The following is a 16,146-nucleotide window of genomic DNA, read 5'->3' on the forward strand; positions in this document are numbered from 1 at the left end:
ATATCAGACATGGCACGAATAGATGTAAAGCGGTATCTCCAGAGCCTCATAGACGAGTTCAGGAATGAAGTTATTAATGACCTAAAGCAAGATATAAGTAGAATAGTTAGAGAAATGCTAGGTACCACCCAAGAAAAAACAGATGGCAGAATGGAAGAACAGAAACAAAAGGGAGAATTGTTTGATGGAGAAAATAGAGAAAACATAGAATATGTGAAGCAGGTTCAAAGAGATTACCAGGAAACTAAAAACTCTATCAAAAACTGGCATAACAGCTTGAAAGAAACCAAGGATAGATTATCTGAACTGGAGGGCAGATTTGTAATATGGGAGCATGAAATGAAAAACTTCTTAAAAATAACAAAGAAACAAACAGCAATAATACAAAGACTAGAAGATGATAAGAGGATCTATAACTTAAGAATTAAGAACATAAAAGAAGAGGTAGGGACACAAACAAATGTACTACAAAAGCTACTTACAGAAATAATCCAGCAGAATTTTCCTAATTTAGCAAAAGGTAAAGATACTCAGATATATGAAGCATACAGGACCCCAGCCACCTACAACCCAAACAGAGCTACACCCAGTCATATAATAATCAAATGCCAGAAATCCAATATAAGAACAGAATATTAAAAGCCGTCAGACAAGAAACAGATCACTTACAAGGGAACACCCATCAGAATTACTGTAGACTTCTCGGCACAAACCATCAAATCACGAAGAACGTGGGGGGAAATAATTCAAGCTTTGAAAGATAATAACCTCCAGCCAAGATTGATATATCATGCACAAAATGAAATTGATGGAAAAACAAGGTGCTTCCAGGATAAAGAAGCACTAGGGGAATTTGCAACCATCAACTCAACTCTACCGAGAATACTGCAGGATATTCTAAAAAAAAAAAAAAAAAAAAAAAAAAAAGAAAATACCAAGATTCCAGAAACAGTGGCAGAGAGGCCACAATGAATGGAGCAGAAAGCAAAGTGAAGAAGACAAACTGACAATTAATGACAGAAAAAGAGCTCAACAGAAATGAGGCAGAGAAGGTTGGATGGTAGGAACAGCTATTTTGGAGAAAACAAGACATCTTAATAGCTAGCGCTGATTTAATGTCATCTTGGTTTGAAGTCCCATCAAGCTTTTGTTGTTCTGTCTTCATTGGTCTTAACATGCTGTATCTTATTGGATTTTATTATATGTGATAATATAAAGAAAAACTTTTACAGACAAGGAAATTATACAGAAACCATTGTTCATTTTCTGTTAGTTGATTCTAAATACCCTGTAATAATGTCATTCTCTTGTACGGTTTTACATTGTCTTGATATGTTTAATGCTACAGTATACGAAGTTATACTCAAGAATTTCAAGGAAAGAGACACTATGGTAACTACTTTTATGTCGGGATTATCTTGTGGTGAAACACTATTTTGCTTAAATGGTTATGTTTTGACCTGCGCTGTTTTATTGTTATGCCCTCTTTTATCTCAATTTCCTTTTTTTATTCTTTAATTTTTATTTTTATCCTTTTAATTAAGGTAAAAATAAATAAAAAATAGCAGGATATATTATAGTAACCCACTTTGATTTCCTATTAACTTGATTTGAAACCCTGTATTACTCTCACCATCTTGTTTTGACTGACTTTCCTCTATTCTGTTTTGCTTGATAGTACCAAGTTCGAAAGTATAGGCAACAACTATGAAAACAATAAGATTCATTATGACGCCCATTCTGGTTGACTATTATCTTCTTTTAAAGTCCTCTAATTTCTCCAATGTTGTGGTTTTATTGGTTTTGTTCTTTACAGTTTTGTTCAATTTTATTATAACTGATGATATAGGCAATTTTTTAAAGATAGCAAGAGGCATTATGGTAACCATTGTTGATCACCTTGTATTTTGTTTTTACATTATGTATTATGTCCATCCTTTTGATTTGACTGACTCTGTTCTGTTATGTCACATTTGGTTTTACTCTCTTCAAAAAAAAGTAATAAGAACAGTGGGAGTAATAAAACCCAAAATGTGTAATTGTCATTGTACAAAAGAGAGGAAAAGAAAGTGCTCTCAAGGACATAACTGCACGTATATTTAAGTGTATAAGATAGGTAACTATATTACTGAGTTTTATTGGATCATTGAACAGAACTGTTTGCAGTCTCACTGTTTGAATGTCCACTTTATGTGCTTTAATTTTAACTTGAACAACTATTTCTTAGATGACAATATGTAATCTATTAACCATTGATTTCCTACTGTTTATTTTTTCTGAAATTCTGTATAACTTGTACCCTTTTTCTGTTTTTTTCTTTTTTCTCCTTAAATAAATTTTTTTAAAAAAAGAGTATGTTCAATCCAGATACTCAATGCAATCAAAAATCAAACACATACATTAACTGTATGCAATTTTGTTGTAACACCCAGTACAGCCCACTTACAGAAAGAAAGATACTGGCTGGGATAGTAACAGACAAGAGATACTTAATGTTACAAAGAATGTTTACATTCAATCCAAGACATACCTACTGTTACAAAAAATTCTGTACTAAGGCAAAGATTCAATTTAGCATGTCTTAATGAAGGAGATGACCACAGTGCTACAAAAATCCAGATTATTTTCATGTTAATCATTATGGCCAATAAGAATGTACTTTGCTTATTTATTTTGATTTTTTGCATTTCATTAAGTAGAATAAAATTATAGCTTTCATAGTAAACAAATTTATGGGACACTCAATAGTTCTCAGGCAATATCTGAAATAGGCATGATTCCTTGGTGAGTACCTACTGGATGAAAGGGAAGAATGACCAGGGGTAGAGAAGTAAAACCATATCTCAGCAAACTAAGACAAACTGTTCAGAAGTAGCCAATGATCACTATACCAATCACTGCTCTCTTTTTTTAAATTTTATTTAAGGAGAAAAAAAAAGCAGAAAAAGGGTACAAGTTATACAGAACTTCACAAAAAAATAAACAGTAGGAAATCACTAGTTAATGGATTACATATTGTCATCTTAGAAATATTTGTTCCAGTTACAAAATTAAACCATATAAAATGGACATTCAAACAGTGAGACTGCAAACAGTTCTGTTCAATGATCCAACAAAACTCAGTAATATCATTGTCTATCTTATACACTTAAATATACATGCAGTTATATCATTTAGAGCACATTCTTTTCCTCTCTTTTGTACAATGACTATTACACATTTTGGGTTTTATTGCTCCCACAGTTCTTATTACTTTTTTTGGAAGAGAGTAAAGCCAAAAGTGACATAACAGAACAGAGTCGGTTAAATCAAAAGGGTGGACATAATAGATAATGTAAAAACATAATATAAGGTAATCAACAATGGTTACCATAATGCCTCCCACTATCTCAAATAGTATTGCCTATATCATCAGTTAAAATAAAATTGAACAAAACAGTAAAGAATGAAACCAACAAAACCAAAACATTGGAGACATTACAGGCCTTCAAAAGTAGATAATAGTCAACCAGAATGGGCGTCATAATGAATCCCACTATCTTCACAGCTGTTGCCTAAACTTTCGAACCTGGTACTATCAAGCAAAACAGAATAGAGGAACATCAGTCAAAACAAGATGGTGAGAGCAATACAGGGCTTCAAATCAAGTTAATAGAAAATCAAAGTGGGTTACTATAATATATCCTGCTATTTTTTATTTATTTTTACCTTAATTAAAAGGATAAAAATAAAAAAGTAAATGATAAAATGGAAATTGAGATAAAAGAGGGCATAACAACAAAACAGCGCAGATCAAAACATAACCATTTAAGCAAAATAGTGTTTCACCACAAAATAATCCCGACATAAAAGTAGTTACCATAGTGTCTCTTTCCTTGAAATCTTTGAGTATAACTTCATATACTGTAGCATCAAATATATCAAAACAATGCAAAACCTGTCATTCAAGAGAATGACATTATTACAGGGTATTTAGAATCAACTAACAGAAAATGAACAATGGTTTCTGTATAATCTCCTTGTCTATAAGTTTTTGTTTATACTATCACATATAATAAAATCCAATAAGATACAACATGTTAAGACCTATGGAGACAGAAGACAAAAGCTTGATGGGACTTCAAAACAAGATGATATTAAATCAGCATTACCTATTATGACATTGTATTCTCCAAAATAGCTGTTCCTATCATCCAATCTTCTCTGCCTCATTTCTGTTGAATTCCTTTTCTGTCATTAATTGTCAGTTTGTCTTCTTCATTTTGTTTTCTGCTCCATTCATTGTGGCCTCTCTGCCACTATTTCTGGATTCTTCATATTTTTCTTTTTTAAAATATCATGCAGTATTCTCTATAGAGTTGAATTGGTGGTTGCATATTCCTCTAGTTCCTCTTTATCCTGAAAGCACCTTGTTTTTCCATCAATTTCCAGGGATACTTGTGCAGAATATATCAATCTTGGCTGGAGGTTATTATCTTTCAAAGCTTGAATTATTCCCCCCCCATGCTGTTCGTGATTTGATGGTTTGTGCCGAGAAGTCTGCTGTAATTCTGATGGGTGTTCCCTTGTACGTGATCTGTTTCTTGTCTCTGACAGCTTTTAATATTCTGTTCTTATATTGGATTTCTGGAATTTTGCTTATTATATGCCTGGGTGTAGCTCTGTTTGGGTTGTAGGTGGCTGGGATCCTGTATGCTTCATACATCTGAGTATCTTTACCTTTTGCTAAATTAGGAAAATTCTGCTGGATTATTTCTGCGAGTAGCTTTTGTAGTTCATTTGTTTGTGTCCCTACCTCTTCTTTTATGTTCTTAATTCTTAAGTTATAGATCCTCTTATCATCTTCTAGTCTTTGTATTATTGCTGTTTGTTTCTTTGTTATTTTTAAGAAGTTGGGGCTGGGGATTTAGCTCAGTGGCATAAGCGCCTGCCTTGCAAGCAGGCAGTCGTGAGTTCGATCCCTGGTACCGATAAAAATGAAAAAGACAAAAAAAAAAAAAAAAAAAAAGAAGTTTTTCATTTCATGCTCCCATATTACAAATCTGGCTGTCAGTTCAGATAATCTATCCTTAGTTTCTTTCAAGCTGTTATGCCAGTTTTCGATAGAGTTTTTAGTTTCCTGGTAATCTCTTTGAACCTGCTTCACATATTCTATGTTTTCTCTATTTTCTCCATCAAACAGTTCTCCCCTCCTTTTCTGTTCTTCCATTCTACCATCTGCTTTTTCTTGGGTGGTGCTTAGCATTTCTCTAACTATTCTGCTTATGTCTTGCTTTAGGTCATTAATAACTTCATTCCTGAACTCGTCTATGAGGCTCTGGAGATAGCGCTTTATATCTATTGGTGCTGTGTCTGCTATTGCCTGTTTCTCAGGATGGGAGCTAAGGAGCCTTTCTTGTTGCTCCCTCTTCCCATATTCTTTGTTCCTTATATATGCAAGGGTATATGTGAGGCCTAGCTTCCTTCCCTGTCCCCCACAGTCTGATTGAATTGCACCAGGTATGTGTTCCCTCCCACTGCAACGCATGAGGGAGTTACAGACCGGGCAGCCTATGCAGGGCCCACCCCTCCAGGTCTACCTACTGAAGGCTTCTCCACTAGGGTGCACCTCTAGGCACTGGGACTTGGGTTGTGCTAGCCTACTGGGTCTCAGCCAGCAGCGTCACATAGGCTAGGCACTGCTCATCAGTCCCGCTTGAGAGGGGGATATGTGACTCAAGTCACTACAGCGCCCTGTTCTGGCAAGTCTGCCCGGTCCCAGAATGTCCTCTGTTGGAGCCTCTCCTGTGGAAGAGTCCCAGTTTCCCTCACTCACTGCAGGTCTATGCACAGCTCCCCACCCGTCCCGCTCTGAACTCTGTTCACCGATTCCCATTCTCAGAGTTTTCGCGCATCTCTCTCCCTGCTGAGCCGATTCAGATGCCACAGCGGCAGCAGGAAACCCAATTTGAGGCTTCCAATGGCACGGACTACAGCTTCCATGCTGAGGCTTTATGTGTTCCTGTTATAGCACCAGGATTGCATTCCCAGTTGGTTTCTCTCAGCCCAGTTCGTTCTTGGGTCAGCGGGTATATCTCCTCTTGCTTAGGATTCCTCACTCCGCACCATTCCTGGATTCTAAGCTGGGTCTCGCAGAGAGCCTCCGTAGCTGCTGCTATCTGTCCGCCATGTTCTCCCAGAAGTCCAATCATTGCTGTCTTACTTAAAATGTTAATCAAAAATCAAACATGTCTTTTTCTTCCTTAACAAAAAGCAGTAAATATTTACATCTTGAAGTTGTTCCAACACATTTCTGACAGTTCAATTTTTATATGGAAAAAGTCTTCAATCTAAGTGTAGACTTTGTTTTTGTTTTTATTTGAGAGGTTGTTAAACATTTTTCAACTATTTTTTTTGTCAGTTCATGTTTGCAGTATATACCTGACCCCATTCCCCTCAGGGAGTTGGCACATGTACAAAATGCATCTCAATTCTTCTGTTGACCTCTTCCCCTCCTCTATTGCTCCCCTGCTTCTCATCTCTTGGTTTCTTTCCCTTTTGAAAAATATTTATCTCCCAGTTTCCCATTTTATTTTATTTATCATCTTCAGGTTTAAACAGAGCATCCAAAAGGCCCAAAATCATTTAAAACAAATCATCTCAAAGGTAACCATTACCAAACACAACATGGCACTGCTTCTCCCAGATGCACAAATTTTTTTTGTGATGAGAATGCATGATAGGCCATTAGAGAAGAAGAAAAAATAACTGGAACAGCTAAAACAATTATGCAGTGTAACAGTTTCATCACCATCATTTCACTGACTCACATCTGTGACTATATTGAATCTGCTGCTAATTAAATAGGGACATCATAGGAAATAAAACATCTGGACCAAAAACATGGTTGAAGTGCTTATCACAAACATTATTTGTCCCTCACACTTACCTTTTACTCAATAAGCCTTTGTATAGGAATATTTTTTATTCTAAGCAAAGTATACAAATGAAGACAGACTAAAACCACACAGACAAATGTCTTAAAATCAGTTCTGTTAAAATATTGTCTCCCAATAATTTAGAAAATTATCTCATTTCACTTCTGTCACTGCAGAAAATATTAAACCTTTTTCTCATATTTGCAATTTCTTTCCCTCTAATCCTATAATTTTAAAGTAATTCTTCTCTGCCCCTTTAATTGGTAGGTTGATGATACAAGTATCTCAGGATACTGTATTATCCTTAACAGTTCTGAAATCGACGTTACTTAGCACCGATAATTTAGAATGTTGTTGAGATCTATATCAATATTCAAGAATAACACACACACAAAATTCAAACTGCTCAGTGCAAAAAAAGGCAAGTCATTTTTCATTATTGTTCTATAAAAAGATTCAGAAATGGAGAAGAGCTTGCAACATATCATTAAGGGAAGCAAAGTCCTACAGGATTTGTACCTCTCAAGCAAATCACTCGATATAATGATAAAACACCAAAGTTCTCAAAAGTTCTTCCTCTCCCTTCCACATTCAAAAAGAAACTTTGACCTCTGTTCCCAGTCATCTTCAACCAGTCTTTACAAGAAATAGTGTTCACCTGCAGTGTTTTAGCTGAGTATCAGATGTCCTTTTATTCACTGAAAATACACAGAAGACCTATGCATTGGTCTTGTACACCTCCACCCTAGGAGAAGAGTCTAGGAATTACTCACAGCTGGGACCTGTGTTGTCTTCCTTCTCAAAAGCAGGACACCTCAAGGATAAATGACAGACACTGCCAGGGGTTATAAAGCTCACATTCTAGCTTAGAGGACTGACTTACAAATGAAAAGCTAGGCTCCAATGTGTTCCAGTGAGAAAGGGGGGCCATCTTTGTGTTCTTCTCAGAGAAATGTGATTAATAATGGATTTCAATTTATTTTGCCTATGAATCACTAATTAGAAAGAATAAGCAGGTATGTTTGTTACCCTTTAAATGTTATCTTTGGTTTTCACCCAATTTATAAGGAATTTTTGCGGTGGTGGTGGTGATGGTTGTTTAATTGGTCTTATTTTATTTTTCCTGAAAAGGAAATAATTTTTTTAATATTTGATTTGAATATACCATACACCATACACACAAAATCAGTATCTTAAGATGAAAGCAGAAAAAATACCACAGCTTTGGTGGATAAACCTAGAGCATGTTGCATGAAGGACCCAGAGAAGGAGGCAGATTCATCTCCATTGTATGGAAGAAAATTGGGCCACTCAGATGAGGCTGATAACAGAGAAGCATCCTTCAGCCTGAAGAAGGAGATCTTGCCCTTCGTGACAATGTGGATGAAGCTGGAGGATATTATACTAAGTGAAATAATACAGACACAGAATAAAAATACTTTATTTATATGTGAAATTTTTAAAAAATAAATAGAACCAGAGAATAAAATGGCACTTACCAGGCCAAGCGAACAGGCAGATATAGATGAAAATTACCAAGTTAAATAGGTCGAGTAAGTCTATAGATCCAATGGACATCAAAAGCACTATTGTTGATAACGGTGCATGGTACCTTGGTAATTTACCAAGAAAGATTTTAAGTATTCTTACCACAGAAAAGTAACCATATGAATGGTGGGCATGCTAATTCACTTGACTGTAGCAATCATTTCTGTATGTGTAGGCATATCATGACAAGTGTGTCAAAACACATTGTACACCTTAAACATATATAATAAAAATATTTTTAGAAGAAAAAGGAGAAGGGAGGGATGAAGAGAAAATGATTAATAGGTACAGGGGAACAGTTGAGGGGAATAAATTTAAATGGTATCTCACAAAAGGATAATTGTGAGTGACAATAAATTGAATATTTCAAAATAACTAACAGAGATGATATTTAATGTTCCCAACATAGCAAGTAAAATATGCCTGAAGTGAGTGATATGCCAGTCACCCTGATTGGATCATTACATGTTGTGCACATGCATTAAAATGCTACACTAGACCTCTTACATATATATAATTAGTGTATATCAATTAAAATTGAAACATTTTTAAACAATAGAGAATGAATGAGGGGAAAGTTTGCTTAATAGAAACAGGTGCCTTGTGTTGAACTAGGGTCAGATTTATCAGCTGGCCACCTCAGCGTTCCCAATTTACCAGGACCAAGCCCCCCAGATTACTTTCAGGTACAAACTTGCCATGTGGAGGTTCAAGGCCTGCTTGACCATTGCCTGTCTTTTCCTCCTTACTTCTTTGTTTCAAGTGACTGTTTTCTCAGTGTCCTTCCTACTTTCCTGTTATCCTCTGCAGTACCTGATTCTTTCTGTAGCCTGTCAAACCAGAAGTCAGCTCTCCCACAAGGCGTTTTCCCACACAGGTCTCGCTGCTCACTTCTCTGGCCACACTCCTGCCTCTCCCCCAGCTGGAAATTAAGAGTTAGCCCGATCTTCAGCAAGGACCTGCAGGCTCCTTTCAAGCTGTGGATCTTCCTTAATCCTATATAAGTAGCCCTTTCAGTCCTATGATTTCCCCTTTTTGAACCGTGTAAAGATTTAGAACATGGAGAATTTCTGCCACTTCCCAGTCAGGATCTTGTCCTCCCAGAATGCCATCCCAAAGAGGCAGATAGGACAGCTCTGCCCCATCGATTGTTCTAAACTCATCTTCCAGTATGCCATTTTGCTCAAGACAAAAACTGACAGAGAGGAAAAAGACAAGAAGGTCAAGTTAAAGGAGAAAACTCTGAAAAACTGCTAGTTCTTACTGTCAGAGTTCAGAACATACATTAGTGTAGAAACTGTCCAATTCTCAAACCATATAGCATTAGAAACATTCAAAGAAACCACTATACAGAGTAAAATTTCAGTAGGTCTATTGGGTTTTTTTTTTTTTTGCTTATATACCCAAAAATCATTTTAAAACAGTATCAGTTGGTACAAAGTTTGGATACAACAAAAAGGAAAAGCAGAAAATCATTAAGTAGAGTTGCTTAGAAAGAAAACAAGAAAGAAAGAGGAATGAAGAGAAAGACAGAGAGAGAGAGAGAAACACACAGAGAGATCCCTAAAGAATCTCAACAAGAAAGGAGTCCACCTCATTCCCCATCAAGGGCAAATTAGCTGTACCATACACAAAAGATAAGCCCTACAGTGTCTGGACTGCTGCTGGATTGCAGCACCCTGCAAATTATATGATTTTTCCTTTCCTCCATTCTAGAAAACCTTGGCAAGAGCTAAAGCAGAATGAGCTACTGCAGTGATGAAACATCAGAAAACAAAAAATAATTTGCTAAATTTTTTTTAGAAACATCGTGAAAAGTATGATTAGTAGTGGCTGGGGGTTTAGCTCAGCGGCATAAGCGCCTGCCTTGCAAGCAGGCAGTCGTGAGTTCGATCCCAGGTACCGATAAAAAGGAAAAAGACAAAAAAAAAAAAAAAAAAAAAAAAAAAAAAAGTATGATTAGTAGTTTCACCAGAATATGTCTGATTGCATTTTACTAAACACAGTAGCACAGAGATCACTCGCAACAGGCTTTGAAGACAAGAACAGACACCTGTCATAAACCTTATACTGTTTTGCTGCAGAAGAAAAGACATGACTCTAATCTCCCTCTGCCAAGCCCTTGCCGTCATGTTTGAGTGTCACAAGCCAAGCTTTCTACCACAACTGCACACATGCAGTTTCAGATAGCCCTGATAAAGACTTCCAAAGAGCTTTTATAAAAGCTCTTACTTGCTACTGCTTAAATAATTGCTTCTCTTTGTTCACTGACCATCTCAGAGTTTGATCCAATTACTGAACAATTTCTCTTCTTATTCAGGAAAGAGACAATGCCTATAGAACACCAGACCGGAAGGATGTGGGGCTTTTCTGCTCTGCAAAGTCCTAACAGGTCTCTAATTCTTTTCAAGCAGACTACTTTCTGATTAAAAACTTTTGAATCTCTTCTTAACTACTCAGGAAGTATGTTAGGAGAAAGATTCTGTCATATATTCAGCACTGTTAACTGTGGTTGCTGAACAGCTCATTGTACGGAGAGCTCCTTCGGGCTCAGTTAGAAACCCTTTTTTTTATTTTCTATACAAACGCTCAAGGCCTACATTTGCACACAGTTAATTTGCATTTTTATGGGGAGGAACCCATTTTGTATGCCAGGGAGTCATCTGTGGATTTCGCACAGGATACTTTTTGTAAGATGCATTTAACATAATGAGGGATAGATTGCTGGATATTAAAGTATAGAAGTTAGTACAAAATATTTAAAATGTGTTTCATCTAGACATGTCACAGTGAGAAATATGATATCTTCTTTCCTTGAAAACTAACATCTATGCAGTTTGGATGGAATATATATTTATATAAGTGTGTGTGCCAGACATACACACTTGATTAGCTCTTTTATAAAAGAGTGGCTGTTTTTGCAAAATTCAATAAAAAATAATGAAGTTATACAGAGTCTAAAAAAAGAAATACTAAAGTTGCCAGAATTCTACAACTGCTTTAGGAACTCCCTAATCAGAGATATTTAAAACTAACCAGAAAACATCATGGGCAGAGATAACACAGGGAAAAACAGAGTGAATTCTTTTCCACAGGAACAAGAAAAAAGAACTGGAGAGCAGGACATTGGCTGCCCTAAAGGAGCCAGAGTTCAGTAGCGTGATGTGTTCACTGTAAAGAGAAATTCATTCATTCAGTAAATACATGTTGAGCACTGCTGAAGACTACAAGACTATAAGAATAAATGAGACACAGTCTCTACTCCAAGTTTACAAAAAATTTTGGAAAGTAACCCTGAAGAATTGTTGGTACTTTTTCTTTTGGCTTATGTTTCTAGAGCTCAAGATCCCCTCACGCAACCCTCCCTGAGCCTGAGTCACAGAGCCTTGCCACGGCAACAGTTGCTTGGGTTCAGCAGCCTGAGTGTCACGGGGAAGCTTGTTAGCAATACGGAGTTTCAGGTCTCACCCAAGAACCACTGAATCAAAATATGCACTTCAACAAGAAACCCATGTCATCCATATGAACATCTTTTAACTGCAGCGCACTGGTCTAGTGTTCTGTTTGCCAACATTTTTAATTCTGCCAAAGTTCTATTTAAAGCCAATTAATTTCTAAATTAATTTCTAAGTGATGTTATACATCTTTGAAAAACACACCTAGCATCTGCCCTTCCTTGTTCAAAATCCTCCAGTGGCTTTCCAACATTCTAACCTTGGCCCTCAAGGCATTCACAGTCTGATCCCTACTTATCTTCTCTTGTGATGCAGGCACACATCTGTACATACATGTACACAACACAAGCCACGCACACGCATGCCCCTGAGGAGTCTCACCACACGCAGATTCTCCTTGCATTTTTGTTTACCTGGCATCTTTGTTTATGAGATCACCCCTAACCTGGAACAATGCTTCCTAATTAGAGCAGCTAATTAAGAACTCTAGAGATAGCTGTAAAATTTTTGATGCCTAGGCTTCACCCCAGGCACAGTAATTCAAACTCTCCAGAGATAACGGCACACACATTCACTTTTCCTCAGTTCCTGGGGTGATTCCAGTGTACAAACAAGGTTGTAAACTACTGCCCTGCAAAACTGTCCCTCCTCCCTTCATGTTCTAAAATCCTTCTTATCTAGTTTTCTAAACAAAGTTCGAGAGAATTATGTGTCATACATGTATACCAGCCCCCACAATGAATGTGATCATTATTTACTGCAAATATGTACCAATAAAAATTTTTCAAAATTAAAAATAATAGCCCTGCGCAGCCCCCTGCTCATTCCAGTGTTCTGGGACCTTATAAGAGCTTTTTAGTCTGTGCTTTCTCTTTGTAACTGTGACACGGAAAATGCCACACAAAACCTGGCACCTCAGAGATGTTCAGTTTTTGTTTTTGCTTTTTAATTAGAAATAGTTCAGTATAAATTGGTCACTGGATATCTGAAGAAAAACTAAAGGCAAAAAGTGACTCCTGACTCTCACTAATAATAAGCCTGAGTGATACAACAGAGCTTGGTAGGCTCTGAAGAGCACAGGAGAGTTTGACAACAGAGGACAGAAGAGGGAGGAAGTGAAAATGGTAACTGGAGAGGACCAGTCTGATCTTCCCCATATTTATCTCAGGACACAGCAGTGTCACCAGGCAGCCCAGCTGCCAAAGTCAAGAAGAAACCCTGCTTCTCACTATTTTTTATTGTTATTTGTCTCTCTCCATTTAAATATGAAGTCCAGAAGGGTGGAGGAATTTGTCTAACTCATTCACAGATGTAGTTCTCCATGGTTTAAAGGAGTAAGCAACATACACACAAAAGAATCTCATGATTCATTCTGTGTTTTCACTTGACTGGTCTGTAGAGTGACAAGACATTTGGTCAAACATTCTGTTTATTCTGGTATGTCTGCAAGGATTTTCTGGGTGAGATTAACATTGTAGTAGATCTCAGCAATTTACTGAAGTCCTGAATAGAAGGCTGAGAAAGGACGAATACATTTTCTCTGCCTTGAAGTCTTCCAGCTAGGACACCCTGCCTTTGGAGTCAGACTGACTGAAACTTGAAGCATCAGTTCTCCTTCTTGGGCCTTCAGATTTAGACTGAGACTATATCTGGTTCTTCTAGGTTATACTTATTGACTCCTCACTGCTTCTTAATTCCGCTTTTATTGTCTCTTACCTGATTGGTTCTATTATTCACCCTAATTTAGACACATGCACATTCCATAATTTATCCTTGGAAGAATTTCTCTCTCTAAACACTAATGTGACCACAACTGCATGTTCTCTCCAGCTTAAAATTAAGCGCTTGTTGTGATTTATATCTAGATATGTTCCTAAACCCTCATGCACTCATGGGTAGGGTTTTGAAGAGGTAACTAGATCATGAGGGTGTGCTACTCATCAGTAGCTTGGTTGGAAGAAGTGAGATACTAGGAATGTATCCTGGAAGGGTGCATATTCTCTCCCTCCCCCCACTTCCAGCCTTCTATGCCATGAGCCATGCTCGTCTGCCATAGTGCCCTGCCTTGCAGCTGCAGACCAAGGACTGAAACCTCTACAAACTGTGAGCCAAAATAAACCTCTCTTCCTTAGAGCTGTGGGTGTCAGGTGCTGTGTCTCCTTGATGAGAAAGTAAGTAAAACACTCCCCTTTTTCATCTGCCTGCACAGAATACAGCTCAATTTCTTGACGTATCAAATAAATCCTTATGGTATGCCCCCGCCCACCGTGTATTCAGCTTCCTTTCCAATGCTTTTCATCCTGAACTTCACCTTTAAGCACCAACAAATTGCTTTCCTGGCCATTTATCTAATAGCTAAGGACCCTGGACACATCTTTTCTTTACACACAATGTCCCTATTTCCTTATCCTTTTCACCCAGAAATCTTCTTTTAATCCCTCAGAATCAAATTCAGTGACAATTCCTTTAAGGAATTACAACTAACTTCTTGATGCTGACCCTAATCATTATACACACACACGCACACACACACACACACACACACACACACACACACATTCTCTCTCTCTCTCTCTCTCTCTCTCTCTCTCTCTCTCTCTCTCTCTCTCTCATTGGTTATATAAGTTAGGATGCTTTGGACTGCAATACCAGGATACCTAAGAATATTTTAAAAGAATGGTGACATTTATGCTTCATATATTAGGAAATTCAGACAGTTCTAGGCCACATGAAATAGATTAACAAGGCCATAATGGGCCCACTATTTTTCCCTACTATCATTGTCAATTTGCCTGTCATGTTTCTCCTGTAGCTTCAAGATGGCCTCCATGTCTCCCAGCATCATGGCTTCACAAGATGGGTCCTTTAGGTAAGAATAGAGGCCAAAAGGCTTTCTTTTTATGTAAGAATAAACAGGCTTCAGGATACCACCGCAGACTTTCTTTTGTGTCTGGGTCACATGCCCACACTTTGACCAATCCCTGGCAAAGGAGAACAAGATCACCAAGACAATCTTGCATCTGTCATGATTCTTCACTTGAAACAGGGAAAACTGGCACAAGAAACCATGCGGATTCTGTAACCTGAAGAAGAATGGGTAATGAACTTAGGTTATATAACCAATAGTGGCAGCACCATGATCGACAATGTCTTTCTCCCCAGTAACATGAAGTTTTGAGGGCAAGCCCCATACCATTTCATCTTCTAAGCTGTGTCCATGGGAAGTGTCTAGTATTAAAGTGAAAATTAACTCTTGAGTTCATCTAGGAAAAGCCTTAGTTAAAATAATTATATAAGAAATCTAAGAAAAAGCTCTTGATTTCTCATTATCTGTGTTTTCCCCTCTATAACACGGAGGTGATGATTCTTCAAAACCTACAATTTGTATGAAAAACATCAGGCTAACTACAGTCATTTTTATGACACCTAAGGAAAACACATCAAAACTCTACAAACCACTATTTTTCCTCAATGAAAAGCAATTCTTATCATATGATTAATATGCCAACATTTCTGAAGCACTTATCTCTGGCAGGCAAGCTTTACATGCTGCATTAGTTTCTCAGGACTACAACAAGTAAGTTTCGTACAATGGATGGTTTAATTAACAGAAACTTATTGTTCTCCATTTCTGGAGACTAGAAATTTGAAATCAACTTATGAGTAGAGCTGGTTCCTTCTGAGATGGGTCTCTTCCAGGCTCTCTCTTTGGCTTATAAATAGTATCTTTCGTGGGTCTTTTCGTATCACCTTACTCCTGGGAAAACTTCTACATTGAAAATTTCCATTTCTATTAGGACACTAATTATAGGAATTAGGAACCACCCCATCATAGTTAGGGATTGTAAGGAGAACAAGACAATACAGGACATGTAATTTGTAGTATTATTTATAATGGTCACCCCAAGAATAAAATACAAGAAGACAGGAAATCTGTGTTTGGATCCCACGGCAATATCCTACATGAGTTCAACTGAAGATTAGAGCCCATGACAATGCCTCCCATGAGTTCAACTGGAGGTCTAGAGCCCATAACAAAGACTCACACAAGTCTATTTTACGGATCTGCACTGGGAATGCCCAAAGGTCAGTGGTGGAAGCTAGAAAGTCTATGCCAGAGGGATGAAACAGCCTGTTCCAGCAGGCTGAGGGGTCTGTACTGGAGAGCCAGGAAGTGATGCTCAAAACAAGGACCAGGGCTCCTCTGACAAGTACCACAGCCATCC

The sequence above is a fragment of the Cavia porcellus genome, unplaced genomic scaffold (genome assembly GCF_034190915.1).
Source record: "Cavia porcellus strain 051 isolate PalLab524CR breed Dunkin Hartley unplaced genomic scaffold, mCavPor4.1 scaffold_1, whole genome shotgun sequence".
Classification (NCBI taxonomy): domain Eukaryota; kingdom Metazoa; phylum Chordata; class Mammalia; order Rodentia; family Caviidae; genus Cavia; species Cavia porcellus.